Genomic DNA, 8,707 nt, shown 5'->3' with positions numbered 1-8,707 from the left:
TTTCGGAGGGGAAACCGAAAAATGTGATAAAATTTGAAATGTAAATAAATATAATATCCAATAAAACATGGAAATAAAGATTTAGTAACTCTTATTCTGAAAAATTTATAATGAGACCCTTCATCTAGTGTGAATTATATATTCACAGAACTCACTGATCTTATTGTGATAAAGGTATTGTGTATGATATTATTTTCACTACTGATATTTCTTACTGAATGAAACACATTCATTTCATGTTTAAATGGTATGTTTTCATGAAACTAAAAGAGCCTTATACTGCAGACACAATCTGAACCCCATATTCCTTTTCATGTACTGTACTCTTCTTAATATGTTACCTGATATTTTTAACATAGTCATGATACAGTGTAAAGTTACCCCTAAAGCCTGGTCCTCTGTGATGGTAATCAATAATATGCAATGCTGCCATTATGCTCTACACACTACTAACACTCAATCTTGTTTCTCTTTTCAAATTGGTTCTTTTTATTGCATCAGTAATCTATAATCTATTATATTCCAAATCATTAATGAGACAATTTACCATTTTGCTAATGTCTTAGTTTCTGTTGCTGTAATATAACACCATAGTCAAAAGGAACATATGAAAAAAGTATTGATTTCCCTGTGTACCATTGTCACAGTTAATTGAATGACACCAAGATGAGAACATGAATGCAGGAGCCCAATTAGAGTCCATGCAACTGTGCTCATTACTGCTGTCATTTCCATGTTGTCTCAAATCTTTTTTCTTATAATTCCCAGGACAACATGCCTGGAGGTGGCACTGTTCACAAACAATTGGGTCACCTAATATTAATCATTAATTAAGAGCATTGCTTATACACGTACACATCAAAATGACGGAAGCTATGCTTCAGTTGAGATTATCTATACTCAAAATTGAGGTTTGTGTACTCATGAATGAAGCCATTTTCTACCAAGCCTTAGTCATGGGTATTTCATTAGGCAGTGCTATCCTGCTGTGATAGTATATTATTTAAAATTTTTGTATGACTTAGTAGTACTTTTGTCAAGACAAAGCAGGAAGATATGTTGAGTTCCATCTAACATTTTAAAACTAATGAAGTTTCAATGATGAAACTTATCTTTGTATTTCTGAAAAGAATTTAAATCTTGTCTCAATAAAATAACATAACACTTTTGGATGAAAATACACCCTAGCAACCCAGCACTTGAAGCCAAGATGGAGAAGACCTCCACAACTAACATGACCTTTCCCCTGGTGCTGTGGTACACAGGGAGGAAGGTGATCCAGACACTGCAGAACACCAGCATGCTGAAAGTTAGGAACTTGGCTTCATTGAATCTGTCAGGAAGGTTCCTAGCCAAGAAAGCCACAGTGAAGCTCCCCAGAGCCAAGAAACCCAAGTATCCCAGGACAAAGTGGAAAGCAATGACAGAGCCTTTGTTGCAAATAATAACAGTCTTCCCATGTTCAGATTGTATATCTCTGTCAATAAAGGGAGGAGATGTTACCAACCACTTTCCACAGAGAAAAAGTTGGATTAGGGTACACATGGGGATGACCAACTTAGGTGCTGCTGTTATAATCTCTTTCATCCTTCTTCCAGGGGTAGTGAGCTTGAAAGCCAGGACCACAGTTATTGTTTTGGCCAACACAGTAGAAATAGCCACTGTGAAAAACACTTCAAATGTGATTTGATGCAGAATGCAGGTGGCCTGGTTGGGATGTCCAATGAAGAGCAATGAACAAAGAAAACAGAAGATGAGGGAGATGAGCAGGATGTAGCTGAGAATGCGGTTATTGGCCTTCACAACAGGAGTATCCTTGTGCTTCACAAAAATGACGAGTACTAGAATTGTGATGGCCGAGAAGCACAGGGCCATGCAGGCTAGAGCCATCCCCACTGAATCTTCATAAGCCAGAAAGGACACAGCTCTTTGGAGGCAGTGAGTTTGCTCTAAGTTGGCATACTTATCATCTGGACACCTCACACACTGTTCCATATCTGCTAGTGAACAATAAACCATTATAAGATATCATAATTATGTAGGCAATAATTATGTATTTGTACTATTAATAGGATATATCAAAACATAGTTTAGTTTTGAGCATCTATTTCATTCCTTATTGCCATAGGGACCACTGACTTATGATTGCTCTCTATTAACATATGCTTGGTGATGGAACAAAACACCATCATAGGAAATGGAACATAAAAAACATTATGAAACAAAACAAGGAAAAATATGATGATGAATAATATGCATCGTCTCAGATTATGTCATTCCTCAAACCGTAAATTCACAACTCACAAACAAGAGTAGGGTGCATACATAGGTGCATACATACATGCCAGTTCATGAAACACATTATGTACTTTGCTTTGAGAGTTGTTCCCTTTGTCTATACCTACCCATAGGCACCAGAGCACACAATTCCTCATGCAAATACTGTTTGCAATAAGTAATATTTTCATTCTAGAAACTGTATGCCTCACTGACAAATGCATGTCCCTGTCATTATGGTAAGATCTCTTTCTTCCCAACTACACATTTAAAGCTATAAGGCATGAAGATTATGGATATTTACATTCATCCCTCTTTCCTTAGTTAGGCTGGGATTGATGATAAGTGCTATCCCCTCTCTTGCTGCATTCTTGAAATCTTCACTCTTGTTTTAATTCTTTGACAAGACATGCTTAAACCTTTAAGCCATCTAAGCTCTTAAAATATATTTCATTAAACAATAACTGTTAGCAAGCCAGCGGTGGCACAGCGGCTTAGGTGGCTGCCTCCAGAGGGCAGCTGTGCCTTTCTTCCCGAGTTCGAATCCCGCCATCTCTCTTTCTTCCCATGTGTTTCATGGGAAAAAAATAAAAATAAACAATAACTGTTACCCTGAGCATCTGGTCTTAATTTAAAATCAGTTGTGAAAGAAATGTGCTGTTTGTAGAATATACTTCAGATTATTTCCTAAGTCCAAAAGAAGTTGATATGATTTAACTGATTAAGTTCTAAACACGGGAGTTTAGGTCTTCAGTTTCCATCTAGGCCATATCATATTTCTAGTCTGGAATGAGAATGTTTTGAATTCAGCATTTTTTTCTGCATGAAAGCATGTACCTGTTTCATTGGAAACCTCATTTTCTGGGCAATGGACACAGTCAAAGCAGCAGTCTGCTGTTTCTTTCTGATGAATTTTCCTGAATCCAGCAGTACATGGTACACTACACATGGAGGAGGGAACCTGAAGCAACACACACACACACACCCCAATATATATATATATATATATATATATATATATATATATATATATATATATATAGTGGTGTATATATATATATGTGTGTGTATATATATATATATATATATATATATATATATATATATATAGTGGTGTGTGTGTGATATATATATATATATATATATATATATATATATATATAGTGGTGTGTGTGTGTGTGTGTGTGTGTGTGTAGTTCATGTGTACATCATATGTATAATGACCCATAGATTGCTATGTGGGACATTAAAAGATATGGCTATAAATATTCCCCTGATAACCAGCATTACTTAAATATTTCAGGGACATTTTTATTTGTATTACCCCAAAATGCACTGAAAGTCACAGTACATTTATATAACATGTAATATTATTTATGCAACATTCAGTTTGTAGCAATTTAAAATTTTTCCTTCCAAAACTGATTAATCAAAAAGGAATGTTTATTTGGCATCAGTTTCTCTATAATTATTTATAAATAAAAAATAAGAACACTGAGTTGTATGGTAAATCAAGAACAAGTTGTTTGATGAGTATGAACAAAATATGTTATATAAGACACTCATAAAATTAATGAAGATTTCCTAAGTTTAAAAGAAAACGTTGAACCCTCTATCCAACCAACCCCCTACTTCTATAAGGGAGCTCCCCTACCCACCCACCCACTTCTGCCTCATCACCTTGTCTTTTCCCTATGCTGGGGCACCAAGCCTCCAAAGGAACAAGGGCCTCCTCTCCTATTGATGCCCGATAAGGGATTCCTCCACAGAATAGGGGAAACCAGGAATGCTGATGATATTTAAAACGTAAATAAATAAAATAACTAATAAAAAGATATAAATTTAAAAAAAACCTTGAATCTGGAGAAAGATTTTTGTTAATAAATATGTGCTGTTCTTAATTAAACTATAAGTATGTTCACACAGAATCAAAAAATTCTGTAATTTACATATAGTTACAAATTTTTAATTATATATATGTACATATATAATACTATATGTTTAATAAATATATGCCTGTGTCATGTCGTTGAATAGGCTAGTGGGTGCAACTGAACATGGAATCCAGAGGCCTTTGATCCCTATGAACAGATTTACATGAAGTTGAGAGTTATCAAATTTTGGTGATTGGAACTGAGGATGGTCCTTTGTAAAAGTAGCAACTGGTCTTAACCACAGAGCTATTACTTCAGTGCCTCATACTTTAAAATTTAGATATTCTGAAAAAAAAGCTGTGGTATACCCACTGATGTTCCTCCTGTGGCCCACTCCAGGTCTTCAGATATGTGAAGTTGTTGACTCTGTGGGAAACAAGGAAAATAGCTTCCTAATTTCACTTTTAATCCAAAGCCTTGTGGAAAATTCCAAGTGAAGAAAATGTCATATTCTTCACACTGATTTTCTCTATGGTTCATGTTCACCAGTTCTCCAACAGGGTTAGTAAATACCCTGGTTTTCAACAAGGAAGCCATCTAAATGAGATGCATCATTAGATAATTACATATGCATATCAATAAAGGGAATGCCAAATTCAGAATTTCCTCTAATTTTTTAAAGACTTTCAGAAAAGACAGCTGTATTAAAATAATCTTGTGTAGTAAAATAAAATATACCTTATTGATAATTAAAATTAATATACTGAATACAATTGTTCGATGATAAAATGTGCTAGAAAAATTACCAAATATCAAGTAACATGGTGTGTTTGTGTGTGTGTTTCTGTGTGTATGTAGTGTGCACATGTTTGTCAAAAATACTTTGTAAAAAAATGGAAGCCATGTATGTGCAAATGAAGGCGAAGTCTGAATGTCTGCAAGTTGTGAAAATTAAGGATGATTCTGGGTCTTTCATATATATATATACCTTATGCATGTACAAAAAACCCCACAAACTTAATAAATTGTGCAGTCTTAGTCATTTATGGTTATATAAATAATTGTTAAGTTAAATGAATAACTATTAATCCCAGCTCATGTACCTGTTCTTTATTTATTTATTTATTTATTTATTTATTTATTTATTTATTTGAGACAGGATTTCTCTGTGTAGACCTGGTTGTCCTGGAATTCACTCTGTAGACCAGGCTGGCACTCTAACTCATAAATCCGCCTGCCTCTGCCAATCGAGTGCTGGGATTAAAGGTGTGTGCCACCACTGCTCAGCTCATGTACCTATTCTTGAGAAATTATTCTTTAGAAAAATATTCTAACCTACTCATCACTTAAGGCTTTTAGATAAAACTCTTGGCTCCTATTTTTAATTTTGAATTCATTTGGTGAAATGTTGAGACACGTTTTCACAAAACTTCCTGATATTCAAAAAATGTATTGTTTCCATTTAAATCTTATCCCTGTGTATGATATTTATCCATTTAAAGATTCAATGAGGAGTTTTGCAGTGTATAAAACTTTCTATTGAGAGAATAATCTCTAACAAATGTACAATTGTTTCTCAGAGTCCATTTAAAAGATCACATTGATTTATCTAAACATAATGAAATGTAAGAAACTTTACCTGCAGACAGTCCATGAATACTCCCTTGGGTTCTGCCATTTTCTGAGACTCTACTTGTTGAAGAATGAGTTCATGGTAGGTGTAGGCCACAGCATAAATCGCGTTATACAAATTATAACCTTCATCACTCAGGACCATGTCATATTTGTGCAGTGTTGTCCATTCCAATGTGTTGATGAATGTAAAAGGAATCATTTTATTGCTGTTCTTAGAGATTGAACAATTAAAATAATTCCACCCCAGGACAGAGTCAGAAATGCTTACGGGGTATTTCTCAGTGTCAATTGTTTGCATAAAATTCCTAAGTTTAGCAGTCTCACCTTTGTGGTGTGTAAAAGTGACAGTCCCATGGAAGAAATCAAGGGTGAAATCTTTTTTATTTGTAATGACATCCCATTGTGAGGTTGTGATCCAGATTCTCTGAGCACCTAAATATCCTCATCGTCTAAGGCTGATTTCTAAAGTAGAGTTCATGTCACCATAAATGACAACAACCCTTGCTGTTGATGTTGTAATTTGTTCATCATATACCTTAGCCCTTGTCATGTATAAGTGCGTGTTTTCTGGGATCACATTCACAAAAGCCAAACAGATCCCTTTCCTTTGCATTTCTTCTCTCATGTCTGAGAGAAACTGAATACCTTGGTCATTGTCTGAGATGACCAGTCCAATCCAAGTCCATCTAAAATGAAGCATCAAGGAGACCATGCCATAACACAAATGGGTGTCCTTCGTGGCTACCTGATGGACAAAGCGCAACTGGTCATGGTCACTTAGGTTCGGATTAGATGGTCCAAAGAAAACCTAAAGGATGCGGAAGAGAAGATGAAACATCCACATGAGGAATATAATTATTAGGACACTTGGACTTACATACAGGTAATGTTACTCACCTTCAGAACTCCTGTTAAGAATATTAAGATTTTACTATATATATATCTATTTCTATTAGATTCTAGACTATTTCTGATAAGTCTGAATGTCCTATAAAACAGTTTTCTCTGTTTGCTTAGATATGATTTTTAACTCTTTATCACATATATGTATATATACAATATATAATATATATACTATGTATATACACATATATATACACACACAATATGTGTGTGTATGTGTGTAGCAGCACATACATAAATGCATGCTCTCCAAGCTTTCTTGTAGGCACATGCAAATGAAATTTAAAAGATGTTAACTATTCCAGTGTTATGCCTTTTTACTGTTGGTGTCCTAGAATAAAGTGCTAGTCTTAAGGATGATTTCCATGATGGTCCTATAATGTCTGCACCACACGTTGGATCTAATCCACAGATATAATTAATAAAATCCAAACTATGGTTTTGTTGTGAATATACTAAATCCAGAAGTCCCAATGTATCTCCACATAGGCCAACAATGATGTCAAATATCAAAGACATGTTGGGTAAAAGATAAGGATTCTTGTTGATCTCCTCAGCAGCAAAAATCATTACCAGAAGAAACTCAGATTTTCTTTTTTGTATTCTAGAACAAGGCATAATAATGATTAAGGGAGATGTCTGAAACATGAAATATAAATTGCAAAAGTTTGTAATATGAGACATGCTATATTTCTGTCTCAATTTCTTGAATACGTTTCATAAACTAGAAGTCTTTAGAACTCCATAGAATTTAAGAAATCATAGATGTATGGTACTATAATATGATAAATTTTGTATTCATGAAAACTGATAAAGATTATTTATATCTCTGTCATCTTTGAACTAGATTCTTGTCCTCTTGAGCAAGGCTACTCTAAAGTATATTTGGAGTTGTAATGCCACAGATAAATAAATAAATAAATAACCATGGCTTAAACTACACATAAATGGTATAATACATTCTCCTTAAAAAATTTAATATTTAAATGCAATTTATACATCATATTTTTATTGAGTATTTTGAGAATCAGGTAATATATTGTAAATTTGTTCAACTTTTATATTCATATTTTTCATAACCTAAAAATATTATTAAAGAATATTTAATAATATCCATAACTGTGAATCCTATATCTAACACTGAGTACTAAATTGTTTCAAGAACTACAAAATATTTTGGGGGAATTTAGTAAAGGAGAATAAAATATTAAAAAAGAATCATTAAAAATTATATTCAAAAGCCATTATATGATATCGTGTGAGAGTATTCAAAGCACATTATACATCTGTGTACATTTTCTAACAATCAATTTACTTAAAATGATTATCAGTGTTTGTAGGAAAGAAATTATTTCATCAGTAAGAATATTTTACAGATTTCAAAATAGCAAACTCTCTTTGTAGTAAACATTAAAAATGCTAGTTTTATACACAGTGAAAAAATTATCAATAATATTCTCATGATTTTTGTAGAACATGATGTTAATATATTCAAATGTTAATATTCAACAAACAATAATTATTTTAAGATATATTTTATATAAATAAATTTATCTATTTCAAAATATACAATATGATACAATTATCCACATAACTAGAATATTAACCTTTTTGCTCTTTTACACATCAATTTAATGTTACCTTTCAGTGTGTTGTTACTAGTCAATTTCATAAAAAAAGATATCAGATTTCTCTTAACACCTCAGTCTTCTTAATTCTTTGAGAACCTTTAAGTGATATCTGAACACAGAAATCTTCTCTCTCTATGAAATGTGTTCACCTGGCCCAGGACAGTTGGCAGATTATCTACTACTATTAGCAATTACCTCTCCTCAGAAGTAAAAATGAAAACCATCCTCTTTTGATTAAATTTGCAATTTCAATAGGACTGTTTGAAGCTAAGTTTTTCTTTTGAAACCTGAAAAGTGCATTGGCCCAGTTCATATATTTATAATTTTAAACCTAATTATGGCTTATAAAAATGTCACCAATGAGGATTTTCACTATTTTTCTACTGA

The 8,707-nt window shown here is 33.2% G+C and overlaps 1 pseudogene; it reads right to left on the bottom strand.

Moving 5' to 3' along the window:
* Positions 1 to 1,095: 1,095 nt before the first annotated feature.
* On the bottom strand, positions 1,096 to 7,280 carry LOC143437304 (vomeronasal type-2 receptor 116-like; annotated as a pseudogene).
* Between the last annotated feature and the right edge of the window lie 1,427 nt (positions 7,281 to 8,707).

This window comes from Arvicanthis niloticus, chromosome Y, assembly GCF_011762505.2.
Source record: "Arvicanthis niloticus isolate mArvNil1 chromosome Y, mArvNil1.pat.X, whole genome shotgun sequence".
Lineage (NCBI taxonomy): Eukaryota > Metazoa > Chordata > Mammalia > Rodentia > Muridae > Arvicanthis > Arvicanthis niloticus.
This window is presented reverse-complemented; position numbering and strand designations above follow the sequence as displayed.